At 38.6% G+C, this 18,225-nt stretch overlaps 1 long non-coding RNA gene across 5 annotated transcripts; it reads left to right on the top strand.

Moving 5' to 3' along the window:
* Positions 1-5,486: 5,486 nt before the first annotated feature.
* LOC143414675 (uncharacterized) lies at positions 5,487-15,712 on the top strand. 5 transcript variants are annotated; one of them, XR_013095348.1, is made up of 9 exons: positions 5,487-7,188; positions 7,848-8,009; positions 8,262-8,370; positions 8,476-8,595; positions 8,738-8,899; positions 12,761-12,874; positions 13,601-13,758; positions 14,186-14,243; positions 15,212-15,712. It is a non-coding gene; the product is annotated as an uncharacterized LOC143414675 (long non-coding RNA). The 5 variants fall into 5 exon arrangements; XR_013095350.1 differs by having other exon boundaries at positions 5,488-7,188; positions 8,262-8,300; positions 14,189-14,243; XR_013095349.1 differs by having other exon boundaries at positions 5,489-7,188; positions 7,853-8,009; positions 8,262-8,300.
* The last annotated feature ends 2,513 nt before the right edge of the window (positions 15,713-18,225 follow it).

Raw genomic sequence — 18,225 nt, 5'->3', positions numbered from 1 at the left:
AGTATAGGTTTTCATTATGTGTATAACTTGAAAATCTTAGCTCAAACAGCTGCAAATCCTGTTTTCCCAGCACGGGGACCTTGAGTTCTATAAGATAAATGTTTGTCTGAGTCTTCTATCAAAAGTTACAGCTATTTATATGAAGTTGTACAAAAACGCTTTCTTTCACCAAGACAGTGCGTTTCTCACTGTTACATGCATTTGAATGGGGAACTCGACCGAAACAAAGTATAGGTTTTTATTATGTGAATAACTTGAAAATCTTAGCTCAAACGGCTGCAAAATCCTGTTTTCCCAGCACGGGGACCTTGAGTTCTATAAGATAAAGCCATAAACATGTTTGTCTGAGTCTTCTATCAAAAGTTACAGCTATTTATATGAAGTTGTACAAAAACGCTTTCTTTCGCCAAGACAGTGCGTTTCTCACTGTTACATGCATTTGAATGGGGAACTCGACCGAAACAAAGTATAGGTTTTCATTATATGTATAACTTGAAAATCTAAGCTCAAACAGCTGCAAATCCTGTTTTCCCAGCACGGGGAGCTTGAGTTCTATAAGATAAAGCCATAAACATGTTTGTCTGAGTCTTCTATCAAAAGTTACAGCTATTTATATGAAGTTGTACAAAAACGCTTTCTTTCGCCAAGACAGTGCGTTTCTCACTGTTACATGCATTTGAATGGGGAACTCGACCGAAACAAAGTATAGGTTTTCATTATGTGTATAACTTGAAAATCTTAGCTCAAACAGCTGCAAAACCCGTTTGCCCAGTACGGGGATATTGAGTTCTATAAGATAAAGCCATAAACATGTTTGTCTGAGTCTTCTATCAAAAGTTACAGCGATTTATATGAAGTTGTTCAAAAACGCTTTATTTCGCCAAGACAATGCGTTTCTCACTGTTACATGCATTTGAATGGGAAACTCGCCTGAAACAAAGTATAGGTTTTCATTATGTGAATAATTTTAAAATCTTAGCTCAAACGGCTGCAAAACCTGTTTGCCCAGCACGGGGATATTGAGTTCTATAAGATAAAGCCATAAACATGTTTGTCTGAGTCTTCTATCAAAAGTTACAGCTATTTATATGAAGTTGTACAAAAACGCTTTCTTTCGCCAAGACAGTGCGTTTCTCACTGTTACATGCATTTGAATGGGGATCTCGCCCGAAACAAAGTATAGGTTTTCATTATGTGTATAACTTGAAAATCTTAGCTCAAACAGCTGCAAATCCTGTTTTCCCAGCACGGGGACCTTGAGTTCTATAAGATAAATGTTTGTCTGAGTCTTCTATCAAAAGTTACAGCTATTTATATGAAGTTGTACAAAAACGCTTTCTTTCGCCAAGACAGTGCGTTTCTCACTGTTACATGCATTTGAATGGGGAACGCGACCGAAACAAAGTATAGGTTTTCATTATGTGTATAACTTGGAAATCTTAGCTCACACAGCTGCAAAACCTGTTCTGTTTGCCCAGCACGGGGATATTGAGTTCTATAAGATAAAGCCATAAACATGTTTGTCTGAGTCTTCTATCAAAAGTTACAGCGATTTATATGAAGTTGTTCAAAAACGCTTTATTTCGCCAAGACAATGCGTTTCTCACTGTTACATGCATTTGAATGGGAAACTCGCCTGAGACAAAGTATAGGTTTTCATTATGTGAATAATTTTAAAATCTTAGCTCAAACGGCTGCAAAACCTGTTTGCCCAGCACGGGGATATTGAGTTCTATAATATAAAGCCATAAACATGTTTGTCCGAGTCTTCTATCAAAAGTTACAGCTATTTATATGAAGTTGTACAAAAACGCTTTCTTTCGCCAAGACAGTGCGTTTCTCACTGTTACATGCATTTGAATGGGGAACTCGCCCGAAACAAAGTATAGGTTTTCATTATGTGAATAATTTTAAAATCTTAGCTCAAACGGCTGCAAAACCTGTTTTCCCAGCACTGGGACATGTGTATCCGAGTCTTCTATCAAAAGTTACAGCTATTTATATGAAGTTGTTCAAAAACGCTTTATTTCGCCAAGACATTGCGTTTCTCACTGTTACATGCATTTGAATGGGAAACTCGCCTGAAACAAAGTATAGGTTTTCATTATGTGAATAATTTTAAAGTCTTAGCTCAAACAGCTGCAAAACCTGTTTGCCCAGCACGGGGACATGTGTATCCGAGTCTTCTATCAAAAGTTACAGCTATTTATATGAAGTTGTACAAAAACGCTTTCTTTCGCCAAGACAGTGCGTTTCTCACTGTTACATGCATTTGAATGGGGAACTCGCCCGAAACAAAGTATAGGTTTTCATTATGTGAATAATTTTAAAATCTTAGCTCAAACGGCTGCAAAACCTGTTTTCCCAGCACTGGGACATGTGTATCCGAGTCTTCTATCAAAAGTTACAGCGATTTATATGAAGTTGTTCAAAAACGCTTTATTTCGCCAAGACAATGCGTTTCTCACTGTTACATGCATTTGAATGGGGAACTCGCCCGAAACAAAGTATAGGTTTTCATTATGTGAATAATTTTAAAATCTTAGCTCAAACGGCTGCAAAACCTGTTTTCCCAGCACTGGGACATGTGTATCTGAGTCTTCTATCAAAAGTTACAGCGATTTATATGAAGTTGTACAAAAACGCTTTCTTTCGCCAAGACAGTGCGTTTCTCACTGTTACATGCATTTGAATGGGGAACTCGACCGAAACAAAGTATAGGTTTTCATTATGTGTATAACTTGGAAATCTTAGCTCACACAGCTGCAAAACCTGTTTGCCCAGCACGGGGATATTGAATTCTATAAGATAAAACCATAAATACATAAATCTGAGCCTTCTATCAAAAGTTACAGCTGTCTTCGTGAAGCTGTACAAAAACACTTTATTTCGCCGAGACAGTGCGTTTCTGACTATTACATGCATTTGAATGCAGTTCTCGCACGAAACAAAGTTTTCATTATGTGAATAACTCGAAAATCTTAGCTCAAACCTGTTTGCTCAACACGGGGATACTGAATATTATAAGATAAAGCCATAACTACGTAAATCTGAAACTTCTATCAAAAGTTACAGCTAACTTCATGAAGTTGTACAAAAAGGCTTTATTTTGCAAAGATAGTGCGTTTCTGACTATTACATGCGAGACATGTGTCTCTTTACTGTGTTTAAGACACTTTACAGGTCCCTCCCCTAATGAAGAGTAGTGAGCAGCTGATTGGACCATGGAACAGGTGACCACGTTCAAAAAGCCGCTCTGACAGCTCCAGAGGGGAGAGAGGGAGAGAGTGTGTGCAACGAGCGAGTAGCCTGACAGCCGTCGCGGTCCTGATCATGGTTTTCCCAGCCTGTGCTTATCTTGTGTATTTGTGTTAGGGTGAATTGTAAAAGCCGCTCCTAGTGCATTAGCTGAGAGCTTAGGCACTCGTGGGCTGAAGCGGAAGGGGTGAGCTGCCTTTTCTTTTGGAATCGTTTTCTCCTGTTTTCTTGGTCAGGGAGCGAGGGATAGCTCTGTCATTTGTTTGTTCTTTTTCTTTTCTAGGGTTTAGTTAGTCTTTTCTGGTGGGTCTTAGTTGGTTTTGTTTATTATTTTGGCCTGGGCTCACCCTGGAGCTATGCTTCTTGTCCTTAAATAAAATCACCTTTTTTTACTCACAACTGGTTTGGATGTTTGGCTTGGGAACCAGGGCGGGGATTTGTATCTCTCTCCTCCAACCTTATGTGCATCCCTACACGCCTAGATTAGGGGCGTAACATAAATGGAGTTCTCACACGAAACAAAGTATAGCTTTTTATTTTGTGAATAACTTAAAAATCTTAGCTCACATAGCTTTAAAACTGTTTGCTCAATGGGGATATTGAATTCTATAAGATAAAGCCATAAATACGTATATCTGAGTTTCCTATCAAAAGTTACAGCTGTCTTCATGAAGTTGTAAACCCTTTATTTCGCCGAGACAGTGCGTTTCTGACTTTTACATGCATTTGAATGGAGTTCTCGCACGAAACAAAGTATAGGCTTTCATTTTTTCAATAACTGGAAGCTCTTGGCTCAAACAGCTGCAAAACCTGTTTCCCCAGCACGGAGATGCTGAATTGTATAAGGCAAAGCCATATTGATGTGTGTCTGAGCCTTCTATCAAAAGTTACAGGTAACTTCAAGCTGTACAAAAACACAAAAACACAAAAGTTACAGCTGTCTTGAATGAAAGCATTATAGCAGCTTACCTCGATCATGTGGTAGAACAGACACATGGGCCACCTACGTGTCCTTCTACGGCAGGAGTAGTTGCCACAAACCTGCAAAACAAAAAGAAATGATCAGGTGACATGAACAGATTTATACAGCCATAAGCAAGAGATTCTTCCTGCCTGTGGGCGTCAAACTGGACCCCCCCCCCCCCCCCTCCTTACTGTAACTATCAAAACTATCATAGTCTAAAACTATCATCTCATATCAAAACTATTATAATCACATTATCTGACTTTATCAGTTATAACAATGAGAAACGGTAAACAATTTGGCAAATAAATTACTTATAATTGTGCTTACCTGGTCCAAATGATCCACAGTCCCTTTGCATTTGTTATAATCCAGGATGATGTGGGGCTTTCTCTTCCCAGAGTCCTGGACTTGTAGCTCACGGTGCCTGGTGCTCAATAAGACAACCTTTTTTCTTTGCTCAAATCTTTTTTTTTTTTTGACATGGTAGCATGAAACAGAAGAGCCCTGTCTCCCCATTTCACAGGCTTGTTGTCGTTTCATGTTGAGACCTGTACAGGCCAGCCAGCATCACAAGCCCCATGTAAGCCTGCAACTCCTCATCTATGTCCTTCCAGTCTTTTACTGACCTGTTGCCCCTGCAGGTTGGTGAAATGCAGGATTAACTGCATAATGTCCTCTGCAAAAAAAAGATGGAAAGTGCTCACAGGGCTGCTGATCCTATACGAATTGCATAATGGGTTGGTCCTGGGGTTAAAATGGGGGGAGGAAAAAATGGCAGGACCTCTTCGTGTGTGGGTTGCCACATGATTTCTCCATTTTTAGATCTCTACTGGCCATCCTCCAGTCTTGTCTCTTCCTCCTGCTCTTCTTCCTCCTTCTCCTTCTCCTCCTCTGCACATGAGCTGCAAAGCTCCTCGGTGCCTGGCAAAAATTCTTCTTCGCTGTCAGAAGTATCTCCACTGCTTGTGGAGAGTGCAAAACTGCAGCAACAGCCTCCTCTAAACTGAGTGCACGCTTCATTGTGTCTGTGCAGAAATGACCACTCAGACCAGGCTGCAAAGTATTCTCATAGACTTCAAAGGTGCACCTGAATAAACATGCTATACCATACATCCAATAAGAGAGAGGAGGCACACTTTTGATCAAGAAAAAACATAAGCGCACGCCTTTGATCTCTCTCTCTCTCTCTCTCTCTCTCTCTCTCTCTCTCTCTCTCTCTCTCTCTCACACACACACACACACACACACATAATACCATTTTATGGTGGTTAGCTGTTTTATTGTCATGCATTTTACAAGGTAAGATAACCATGTCCTGTATTCAAAACCACTGAAAATGTCTATGGTGGTGCTGTGCCTAATATTGTGCTGGTGTATGCTGGGTAATCGCACAGCTAGCGACTGGGTGACTTTATTCACCCGCTTCGGCTGTTATCAGTCCATATCCCCTAGATATGGACCATCTCCTGCTAGATTGTTCAGAAGGTTGTTATCATCCATCCAGATGGAGGATCACTAACAGGAGCGTGGGATGACTCCAGAATCCACTCTGGCTGCAATCCGGTGGATACAGCAGTGTTTACAGGTAAGACCGTTTAAACGGACAGCATTTATAGAATGACTATTAAAAGTCAGACCAGCGAGTGTCAATAATGTTAATGTGGTTATGTTAGTAATACACCGAGTGCTAATATAACAGCTTTAAGATGCATTTGTAGATGTTATTACGTGTTTTACCGTCTTTATGGTGCTAGCTTAAAGTTAGGGTGTAAACGTTAGCTTATATTGGAGTAAAGCTGTTACTGTTTAAACGATGTTAGCACAGAAATATTAGCTTCTGTCATGACTGACGAAGTTACTAGTTAATAAAGTTTCCAGTAAAGTGTTTAATCGCAGCCACAGACTGACAGCAAATATCTCGATTAGCTTCAGTGCATCTGTAATAAATATGTGCAAGTTTCAGTGCTTCGTTTAAACTGTATGATACTTATACTGACCCAGGGTCAGTGTAAAATACAATCCTAGCTGTGTGAACAAAGCCTGGCTCCTTTAATCCTGCATGAAAAACCTCAGGATGCAGGCTATTATTATTCTTTCCTGCTGGCACACCTGTCACACCTGAGAGTCAGCTAGAAACTTACAGTGACGTGGACATCATGCAAAGACTGCCAGACTCTGTAATACTGCAAATGATCAGTGACTCAAGTTAACACTAAACTTTAAACGGTACCTCTGTGTCTCTGTGTGCTGAACATTTAGGATTGAGTCAGGCTGCATCTGTGTTAGTCCTCTGACAGACTGGTGACCTGTTCAGGTGTGCTCTACCTATGACTACTGGGACAGGCTCTAGCTCCTGTAATAGAAATTTTATGTTATTCTCATTTAAAGCATTTAAGTGCTTATGCATATGCTTAGTTGTGACACTGTTATAGACTGTTCAATGAAAGTTTCTAAAACTAGATGAACTTACTTCAGCAGTTTGAGAAAACAACTCCCTTTACAGGTGCTGATAACGTCAAGGGCACAAAACAGCATAACCATTGATCCGTTAGGTTTCATAGCGAGACACGTGAAGTGGCAGAGCTGACATGACTGAACTGTGATGTTTGATGTGTGTTTGCTCTCCTGTGCACAGTAATAAATAGCATGATCACAGCTCTTTCTGTGTTGCAGACTTTATTAAAAAAATTCCATGACATCTACTATAACTGAACCAACCTGGTGCTCTTCATTTATGGAGGCTGTTGAGTCTGAATGTTGGATGTTGTGTATCTCGTGTTCTCTGGGCTTTGTTGTCCTCAGTCTTTTTGCAGGATCAGAAAACAAAACCGGGAGGCGCGTAAATGTTTCTTCTCCATGATGTTTCTTCAAATGTTTCTTCTGGATGATGATATGACCGTGACACGGGATGCCACCTTTGGTCTTGTGACGAAGCAAAGCTCAGGAAGAAGTGTGATTAAATGGTACCCACATGTTGAGAAGGATGTACAGGGCACCTGCAGCCAAATCCAAGCTTCAGCTTAGTTGTAGTTGCAGAATGCTATAGGACTGAGACATCTAAGGCATCAAATGTTTGATTAAACGGATGAAAAAGAGAAGTTTTTTCCCTATAATTATCACTTCTTAAAATCTGTAGCAACTTCAAGTCTGTCAGCATGCTGAGCATGCTCAAAATGTGACATATTTTTGTTCAATATTTAATTTCTTTCAGTTGCAATTGTTAAATGAAAAAATATATATTCTTATAATTTTTTATTAATCCTTTATTTATCCAGGTAAAAAATCTCATTGAGATTAAAAATCTCATTTCCAAGAGAGACCTGGCATCATAGCAACAAAAGTCACACACCACATAGGTATACAACATTTAAATTTAGCAAACGAATTTATCAAAAAAAACCCCACATATATCTGTATTAGTTTTAGTAAATTAATTTGACACCTGTATTGAAAATACCATATTGTATTCATACAGAATCAGTATGGTATCATTGTTTGTCTGTTCACTGATTGTTGAAGCTAAGAGCTACTTTGATCTGTTTAGATCTAAAGTATCCAAAGTTGAGTTCTAATGTTTCTTCACCCCTGTGTGTGTGATATGTGATTTCCTACATGCTGGCAGGGCAGAGCAGCAGTTTGTGCTCACAGATGGTGACGGTGTGGAGAGACGGTGGTATTTCCTCAGAAGAACCAGCAGAGTCACAAAGGACACCAGTCCATCTCACCACCTTGACTTGCTGACTGATGTTCGTCTGCACTGCACAGAGGAAATCAACTGACCGAGGTTTGTCCAGTGACGTGTTATGAAATGTATATTTGTTTTATGCTTACAGATATGTTTTTCTTGACAGAGGCTCTGCAGAGGTTAGACAAAGCAGAGAAAACATGTGCTTTACATTTTACTGTGATTTATTGAGATATTTGTTGCCTGATGTTCAGCAGGAATGGAGAAATAGAATCAAAGGGAGATGTTTTTCCTGTTTTTGTAATGATGTAAGTAAATCTTCAATATTATTTATTTGCTTGGTTATATTAGGAGCGTTTCTGAGTGAGGGGGAGAGGAGTCATCATCCAGGTAAAGTGACGTGGATCAGTGGATACACTTGTCTCCCCTTTAAAGGAGACGATCCAAGTCATCCTTAAATGTTAGCGCTTTCAAATACACAAACATTTTTAAAGGACAAAAATGAACATCCAACTTTGACTGTAATACAAAATAAATCTTTGCATGTGTGTTTTCAAACTCTCAGATGGGCAGTATATCAGTCTTGGACTGTCTAACCTGCCGGAGCAGCACTGAATGACCACCGCACGAGCATGTTCCTGCAACATTCAGCATCTGATCCTTCATCTGTGTGCTTCTGCTTTTGGTAAGTAGAGTTACCCAACTCCAGTAACTCTAAACACATGCCATCCATTTCTAACGGCCTGGTTACTTCCTGTCAGTTACTTTAGAAACCATGTGGTCACCTGACCTAACACTGTTTCTTCTTCTTCCCCTTAATGTTGAAGTGTCAAATGTCAAACAGCTGGAGAGGAAACTACACCAGTGTACTGGGATGTTTCAGCAACACGTGCCAGATGCTGTTCCTTCATGGTGACATCACCAGAGGCAGTCCCGCCCACCTCAGGACCCATTGATTATGATGATCTGATCCATCAAACCCCCAGCAGGTGAACTTTATTCATGACATAACACCGCAACAATGTAAAAAATTAAACAGCAACAGTCTAAATGTAAAGTGCATTCTAAAGTCCTCTTCAATAAATTGTATGCAAAGAGTCATTCAGGTCACTACAGAACCCAGAGTCTTCATCATTAAATCTCTGGTTGCTTCAGTTTTTCTATCCTATATCAGATATTTTAAAGGTTAGCTTAGGTAAAGTTCCATTCTCATGGTGAGGCAAAGTGCTTTATGTGTGTGTGTGCGTGTCATGAACGGCTATAAAAGGCCTATAATTAAAGAACAAAGTGGGGTTTGAGTTCGAGTTGCGGCAGACTGTCACTACTTGTAAATGGAACGCAGCCTTCCTACGGCGGACAGCTAATAACAGGAATCGGACGCGGTCCAGCCAAGTCCACAGCAACCACCATAGCAACCGCCTAGCATGACCTTAAAAACATATTCTGTCTTCATAACTATCAAAATCGTGAAATGATTTGCAAAGTGTGAAAGTGTTACAGCTGCAGAGAGCTATGGCGGTATCTATGGAAGCTGTTTACATAGCTAATAATATACGATGTAACCATGGAGACAGTCAGTCACTTGAGCTAGCGGTGCATGTTTACTACAGTGAATAAGGTGATTGAGTGCACAGCGTCCACACTCTGCAGGGGGTAAAGACATTACTTCAATATTGTTTTATATTGATATATATTAGCCTTCTGTTGACCATCACCTCAGGTTCACCATTACAGTTTCAGATTACAGATGCACACTGTCTAAACACATTCAAAAACTCATGTCTCAGAAATAAGCACAGCTGTTCATGTTTGTCATTAGAGTTTTATTTGTAAGAAAATTATGAACTTCATATTGTGTATTAAATAAAAGAACATTTCACAACTCTGAGTCAACAGAAACAGGTAACAGAAATGTCTCTAATGTGTACAGTGTAGTGTAAGCATTAAAAGATCATAAAGGAAAAACTAACATTTATGTGAAACTAATTGTAATAAAAAATGAGCAGGTGCTTTATAGATTTAAAAGAAAGAATCTGAAAACAACACTTTTTTGGTCTAAGTGATCAAAGTAGAAAACAGAACTGATGTTCAAGAACAAACCGTAGCTGCACTAATATTACACATCTCGATCGTTGTACTGAACAGACATGTTGCTTTTAAAACCACATGCAGTGTGTGACCATGACTGTTCACTGAGACCATGAACGCCACTTCGCTGAAGCATTCTTCTTCTTCTTCTTGCCATTAAATTGGAAGCAGAAGCAGCACGAGCTGATTTGATCTACTGAAAGGAAAAAGCAGAACATCTGAGTTGAAACCAGTCAGCTGAAATCATTAAGACAGGAACAAATTCAATGCAGTGTCTCAAGTGGCTTAGCCTGTTACAACTGTTGATACAAGCTAAATACGGTTAACACACAGTGTCAGGGAGCTCCAGTGTGGGAACTAGTGGCTTTAGGTTTGTAGTCATTTAACTTTCATCCATTCATTTAATTCAGGAGGAAGAAATGCCAGGTTGGTGCAGGCTGGTTACATGCATTTGGTCCCATGCTGTCTTTAATTAAATGACTTGGTTCATTTTATGGCTGGGCTGTATGTGTTATTGTTATGTATGTATGTATGTGTATCATGTTATTTGGGCAGGAGTACCTGTCCCCTGTTAGACTTAGAAAGTTTCTCCATAAGTAGAGTTTCTAACTCTTCTAGCACATCTGTGGCTGACAGCTTTTTGGTGGCTCTTTTTACCCCACACTGGTTGTGAGTGTGTAAATAGCCCCACTAGTTATTTTGGGTTGCAGTTAACTAGGGAGGAAGGGGTGGGTATGCCATGATTAGGTGAATAACAATTATATGTGATACATAAATTTCACAATGCATGCATATATCTCTATCAATTAAACCTGGCCTGAGGGCTGCCATTTTTTACATTCAGTTATTTCTCTTAGAAATGTTGGAACTAAATAATGAATGTGTTACAGTTAAAGTGAAACACTGGTCAGTGTAAATGGCTCATTGGGACACAGAAACCTTTAAATTAAACCTGATATCTAGTGTCAAACAATATCAAAGCTGTAAAAGATGTTTACATTCAGAATTTATAAAACTATGATTGTAAATAAATTCAAACAAGTGAGCTTTTCTCTTTGTGCTGAATATCAACACTGTGGTTTCTTAGACTGTAAGCTTTACTTTAGTGCAACCAGTTGCAGAAGCTGCCACTCCAAATGTCTTTTGATAACAAGAAAAAAATACCTTTTCAGTACATGGCCTGAAGTTCTTCTCCGACATCTTCTGCAATCGGCTTTGTCTGCTGGTTTGAAGACAATAAACCACAAAAAAGATGATTTAGTCACTTTGTCTGCGTCATGCAGCTCGAATGTGTCGTGTAACGATGTTGAATAGCCGTCGTTATCCCTCTGCTTTGAGCCTTTTATCAAAAGTTACAGCTAACTTCATGAAGTTGGACAAAAAGGCTTCATTTCGCCGAGACAGTGCGTTTCTGACTATTACATGCATTTGAATGGAGTTCTTGCACGAAACAAAGTATAAGTTTTCATTATGTGAATAACTTGTATTTTACACTGACCCTGGGTCAGTATCAACTTCATGAAGACAGCTGTAACTTTTGATAGAGGACTCACACACACACATATTTATGGCTTTGCCTTATAGAATTCAGCATCTCCGTGCTGAGGAAATAGGTTTTGCAGCTGTTTGAGCTAAGATTTTCAAGTTATTCACAAATCCATTCAAATGCATGTAATAGCGAGAAACGCACTAACGTGGTGAAATAAAGCGTTTTTCCATAAACTTCATAAAGACAGCTGTAAATTTTGAGAGAAGACTCACACACACATTGGGGGGATATTGAAGTCTATAAGATAAAGCCATGAATATGTTTGTCTGAGTCTTCTATCAAAAGTTACAGCAAGCTCTATGAAGTTGATGAGAAACGCTTTACTTTGCCAAGACAGTGCGTTTCTCACTGTTACATGCATTTGAATTTAGTTCTTGCCCGACACAAAGTATAGGTTTTAATTTGTGAATAACTTGAAAATCTTAGCTCAAACAGCTGCAAAACCTATTTCCTGAGCACTGAGATTCTGAATTCTATAAGGCAAAGCCATAAATATGTGTGTGTGATTCTTTTATCAACAGTTACAGCTGTCTTCTTGAAGTTGATACTGACCCACGGTCAGTGTAAAATACAATCCTAGCTGTGTGAACAAAGCTTGGCTCCTTTAATCCTGCATGACAAACCTCAGGATGCAGGTTATTATTACTCTTTCCTGCTGGCAAACCTGAGAGTCAGCTAGAAACTTACAGTGACGTGGACATCATGCAAAGACTGCCAGACTCTGTAATACTGTGAATGATCAGTGACTCAAGTTAACACTAAACTTTAAACAGTACCTCTGTGTCTCTGTGTGCTGAACATTTAGGATTGAGTCTGTATTGACTTTATTTATTGAGACTTTAATGTGCTAAAAGCAGGTTGAAGACAGCTCAGAAACATTTGAAGATTAAAATTTAGCATTATGGCTGCTGGTGGTTTGTAAAGCCTATACTCAGCTGTAGTTTTTGTTACTAATTTATGTTTGTTGTTGTTTAACACAGATTTCAGAAGAGCAAATATGCTTAATAGTTTAACTAGATTTCATTTGTCAGTGTGTGACTGCTGAGTCACCTGAAGAACTCATTTCATTCATTCTCCACATGATGTTCATATACAGAAATGTTTCACAGGAACTGGTTCCTCCCAAACTGTGAACTAGTGTGTTTCCATAGATTATCTCTGTATGAATGTACTTTTAAATGAAGGCAAGTGTTTGTCCTTTTTTGTTCCTCAGTTACAGTACGTGATATCTTGATATCAGGCGGTCAACACTGGGGGAAGACAAGAAGCAGACGTACTTCCAAGAGGGAGCTGCAGTGAGGACACAGCCAGGTCACTGAGGTCAGAGGTCAGAATCTGAAACAGCTCAGGTTTATATTTTAGGGGTTATAAAAAATCAAAATGTATTTATGAAGAAACCTTTAAATAATAGTCATAATTATGATTATTATAAGAAATATCAAACATTTAAGTGGATTTTCTGTTACACATATTGTATTAGCCCTGCAATAAACTGGCAGCCTGTCTTTGTCCTGTATCAGCTGGGATAGGCTTCATCCTCCCGCAACCCTGAATTGGATACATTGTATTCCAATTATGTAATCTGATCATTTACAAACTCAAGGTATCTAATCAAAATGTAAGTAATAATTATAAAATGGGAAAGCAGAAATAAGTGTGACATAAATGTAAATGTGTTAGCTGACATAGAGGACAGCTACATGTAGTCTGAAAAACCTTTGTTGTCAAGTTTGCAGGTATATCAGCACGAGACATTCTTACATAGAAGAGTCTGTTAAAGTCTCTAACTCAGCGAAGCATTATTGGTCCCGTCTGTTTGGATAAATATAGTAAGTTGATGTTTGTCCATTTATTGACACATTTTCTTAAGTGCTTATCCAGTTCAGGATCACAGTGGAGCTGCAGCTGGATATGTTCATTAAATAAACCTTACAAAAGTTAACAATAAACCTGCATCCATGTACGTTGTTGTCCACAGGATAAGAAAATCAAACTGGAACACTGTGGAACATGTTAATAAATGTTTGTGTGTTTATGCCTGTGTCTTTCACAGGAGGCGCTGGAAGGTTTCCCTAATAGTTCCTGGTGAATCAAAGCAGAACCATAAAGGTTGCTGGATTGCATGATGGCCTTACCCCTGAGCAGTCATCCTGTTAAAGGAGGAACCAGTTAGAAGCTGTTTTCAAAGTAGCTGAGCAGATTTCATCTCAAGTAAGCGATTAACTGTTTGTTCATCTGTTCTGCCACTTAAAGAGCATTTAAGGACGTCTTTTGAGTGTCCAGCTGAATTAATTCTACTGGCTCTCATGGTCATTTGTTATTATAGACATATTTTTCATGTTCATCCAGCTATTTAGTAAATTCTATCTATTTAGTAAAATCCGTCAGCTATAAAATGTAATATAAATATAAAAAATATCTAAATATCTCCTGCACTTTATATTTTAATGATGTAAGTCTGTTATCGTGTTACATTAGCATTCCTCACATATCAATGAGATGCTGTACAGTACAATCCTACTGATGCAGCAGAGGGATAACGACGGCTATTCAACATCGTTACACGACACATTCGAGCTGCATGACGCAGACAAAGTGACTAAATCATCTTTTTTGTGGTTTATTGTCTTCAAACCAGCAGACAAAGCCGATTGCAGAAGATGTCGGAGAAGAACTTCAGGCCATGTACTGAAAAGGTATTTTTTTCTTGTTATCAAAAGACATTTGGAGTGGCAGCTTCTGCAACTGGTTGCACTAAAGTAAAGCTTACAGTCTAAGAAACCACAGTGTTGATATTCAGCACAAAGAGAAAAGCTCACTTGTTTGAATTTATTTACAATCATAGTTTTATAAATTCTGAATGTAAACATCTTTTACAGCTTTGATATTGTTTGACACTAGATATCAGGTTTAATTTAAAGGTTTCTGTGTCCCAATGAGCCATTTACACTGACCAGTGTTTCACTTTAACTGTAACACATTCATTATTTAGTTCCAACATTTCTAAGAGAAATAACTGAATGTAAAAAATGGCAGCCCTCAGGCCAGGTTTAATTGATAGAGATATATGCATGCATTGTGAAATTTATGTATCACATATAATTGTTATTCACCTAATCATGGCATACCCACCCCTTCCTCCCTAGTTAACTGCAACCCAAAATAACTAGTGGGGCTATTTACACACTCACAACCAGTGTGGGGTAAAAAGAGCCACCAAAAAGCTGTCAGCCACAGATGTGCTAGAAGAGTTAGAAACTCTACTTATGGAGAAACTTTCTAAGTCTAACAGGGGACAGGTACTCCTGCCCAAATAACATGATACACATACATACATACATAACAATAACACATACAGCCCAGCCATAAAATGAACCAAGTCATTTAATTAAAGACAGCATGGGACCAAATGCATGTAACCAGCCTGCACCAACCTGGCATTTCTTCCTCCTGAATTAAATGAATGGATGAAAGTTAAATGACTACAAACCTAAAGCCACTAGTTCCCACACTGGAGCTCCCTGACACTGTGTGTTAACCGTATTTAGCTTGTATCAACAGTTGTAACAGGCTAAGCCACTTGAGACACTGCATTGAATTTGTTCCTGTCTTAATGATTTCAGCTGACTGGTTTCAACTCAGATGTTCTGCTTTTTCCTTTCAGTAGATCAAATCAGCTCGTGCTGCTTCTGCTTCCAATTTAATGGCAAGAAGAAGAAGAAGAATGCTTCAGCGAAGTGGCGTTCATGGTCTCAGTGAACAGTCATGGTCACACACTGCATGTGGTTTTAAAAGCAACATGTCTGTTCAGTACAACGATCGAGATGTGTAATATTAGTGCAGCTACGGTTTGTTCTTGAACATCAGTTCTGTTTTCTACTTTGATCACTTAGACCAAAAAAGTGTTGTTTTCAGATTCTTTCTTTTAAATCTATAAAGCACCTGCTCATTTTTTATTACAATTAGTTTCACATAAATGTTAGTTTTTCCTTTATGATCTTTTAATGCTTACACTACACTGTACACATTAGAGACATTTCTGTTACCTGTTTCTGTTGACTCAGAGTTGTGAAATGTTCTTTTATTTAATGCACAATATGAAGTTCATAATTTTCTTACAAATAAAACTCTAATGACAAACATGAACAGCTGTGCTTATTTCTGAGACATGAGTTTTTGAATGTGTTTAGACAGTGTGCATCTGTAATCTGAAACTGTAATGGTGAACCTGAGGTGATGGTCAACAGAAGGCTAATATATATCAATATAAAATAATATTGAAGTAATGTCTTTACCCCCTGCAGAGTGTGGACGCTGTGCACTCAATCACCTTATTCACTGTAGTAAACATGCACCGCTAGCTCAAGTGACTGACTGTCTCCATGGTTACATCGTATATTATTAGCTATGTAAACAGCTTCCATAGATACCGCCATAGCTCTCTGCAGCTGTAACACTTTCACACTTTGCAAATCATTTCACGATTTTGATAGTTATGAAGACAGAATATGTTTTTAAGGTCATGCTAGGCGGTTGCTATGGTGGTTGCTGTGGACTTGGCTGGACCGCGTCCGATTCCTGTTATTAGCTGTCCGCCGTAGGAAGGCTGCGTTCCATTTACAAGTAGTGACAGTCTGCCGCAACTCGAACTCAAACCCCGCTTTGTTCTTTAATTATAGGCCTTTTATAGCCGTTCATGACAGGCGCACACACACACATAAAGCACTTTGCCTCACCATGAGAATGGAACTTTACCTAAGCTAACCTTTAAAATATCTGATATAGGATAGAAAAATGAAGCAACCAGAGATTTAATGATGAAGACTCTAAAACCCACTGTCTTGAAAAGCGTTTTTGTACAACTTCATATAAATCGCTGTAACTTTTGATAGAAGACTCAGACAAACATGTTTATGGCTTTATCTTATAGAACTCAATATCCCCGTGCTGGGCAAACAGGTTTTGCAGCCGTTTGAGCTAAGATTTTAAAATTATTCACATAATGAAAACCTATACTTTGTTTCGGTCGAGTTCCCCATTCTAATGCATGTAACAGTGAGAAACGCACTGTCTTGGCGAAAGAAAGCGTTTTTGTACAACTTCATATAAATCGCTGTAACTTTTGATAGAAGACTCAGACAAACATGTTTATGGCTTTATCTTATAGAACTCAATATCCCCGTGCTGGGCAAACAGGTTTTGCAGCCGTTTGAGCTAAGATTTTAAAATTATTCACATAATGAAAACCTATACTTTGTTTCAGGCGAGTTTCCCATTCAAATGCATGTAACAGTGAGAAACGCATTGTCTTGGCGAAATAAAGCGTTTTTGTACAACTTCATATAAATCGCTGTAACTTTTGATAGAAGACTCAGACAAACATGTTTATGGCTTTATCTTATAGAACTCAATATCCCCGTGCTGGGCAAACAGGTTTTGCAGCCGTTTGAGCTAAGATTTTAAAATTATTCACATAATGAAAACCTATACTTTGTTTCAGGCGAGTTTCCCATTCAAATGCATGTAACAGTGAGAAACGCACTGTCTTGGCGAAATAAAGCGTTTTTGAACAACTTCATATAAATCGCTGTAACTTTTGATAGAAGACTCAGACAAACATGTTTATGGCTTTATCTTATAGAACTCAATATCCCCGTACTGGGCAAACGGGTTTTGCAGCTGTTTGAACTAAGATTTCCAAGTTATTCACATAATGAAAACCTATACTTTGTCTCAGGCGAGTTTCCCATTCAAATGCATGTAACAGTGAGAAACGTATTGTCTTGGCGAAATAAAGCGTTTTTGTACAACTTCATATAAATCGCTGTAACTTTTGATAGAAGACTCAGACAAACATGTTTATGGCTTTATCTTATAGAACTCAATATCCCCGTGCTGGGCAAACAGGTTTTGCAGCCGTTTGAGCTAAGATTTTAAAATTATTCACATAATGAAAACCTATACTTTGTTTCAGGCGAGTTTCCCATTCAAATGCATGTAACAGTGAGAAATACACTGTCTTGGCGAAATAAAGCGTTTTTGTACAACTTCATATAAATCGCTGTAACTTTTGATAGAAGACTCAGACAAACATGTTTATGGCTTTATCTTATAGAACTCAATATCCCCGTGCTGGGCAAACAGGTTTTGCAGCCGTTTGAGCTAAGATTTTAAAATTATTCACATAATGAAAACCTATACTTTGTTTCAGGCGAGTTTCCCATTCAAATGCATGTAACAGTGAGAAATACACTGTCTTGGCGAAATAAAGCGTTTTTGTACAACTTCATATAAATCGCTGTAACTTTTGATAGAAGACTCAGACAAACATGTTTATGGCTTTATCTTATAGAACTCAATATCCCCGTGCTGGGCAAACAGGTTTTGCAGCTGTTTGAACTAAGATTTCCAAGTTATTCACATAATGAAAACCTATACTTTGTTTCAGGCGAGTTTCCCATTCAAATGCATGTAACAGTGAGAAACGCATTGTCTTGGCGAAATAAAGCGTTTTTGAACAACTTCATATAAATCGCTGTAACTTTTGATAGAAGACTCAGACAAACATGTTTATGGCTTTATCTTATAGAACTCAATATCCCCGTGCTGGGCAAACAGAACAGGTTTTGCAGCCGTTTGAGCTAAGATTTTAAAATTATTCACATAATGAAAACCTAT

The sequence above is a fragment of the Maylandia zebra genome, linkage group LG22, assembly GCF_041146795.1.
Source record: "Maylandia zebra isolate NMK-2024a linkage group LG22, Mzebra_GT3a, whole genome shotgun sequence".
Lineage (NCBI taxonomy): Eukaryota > Metazoa > Chordata > Actinopteri > Cichliformes > Cichlidae > Maylandia > Maylandia zebra.
This window is presented reverse-complemented; position numbering and strand designations above follow the sequence as displayed.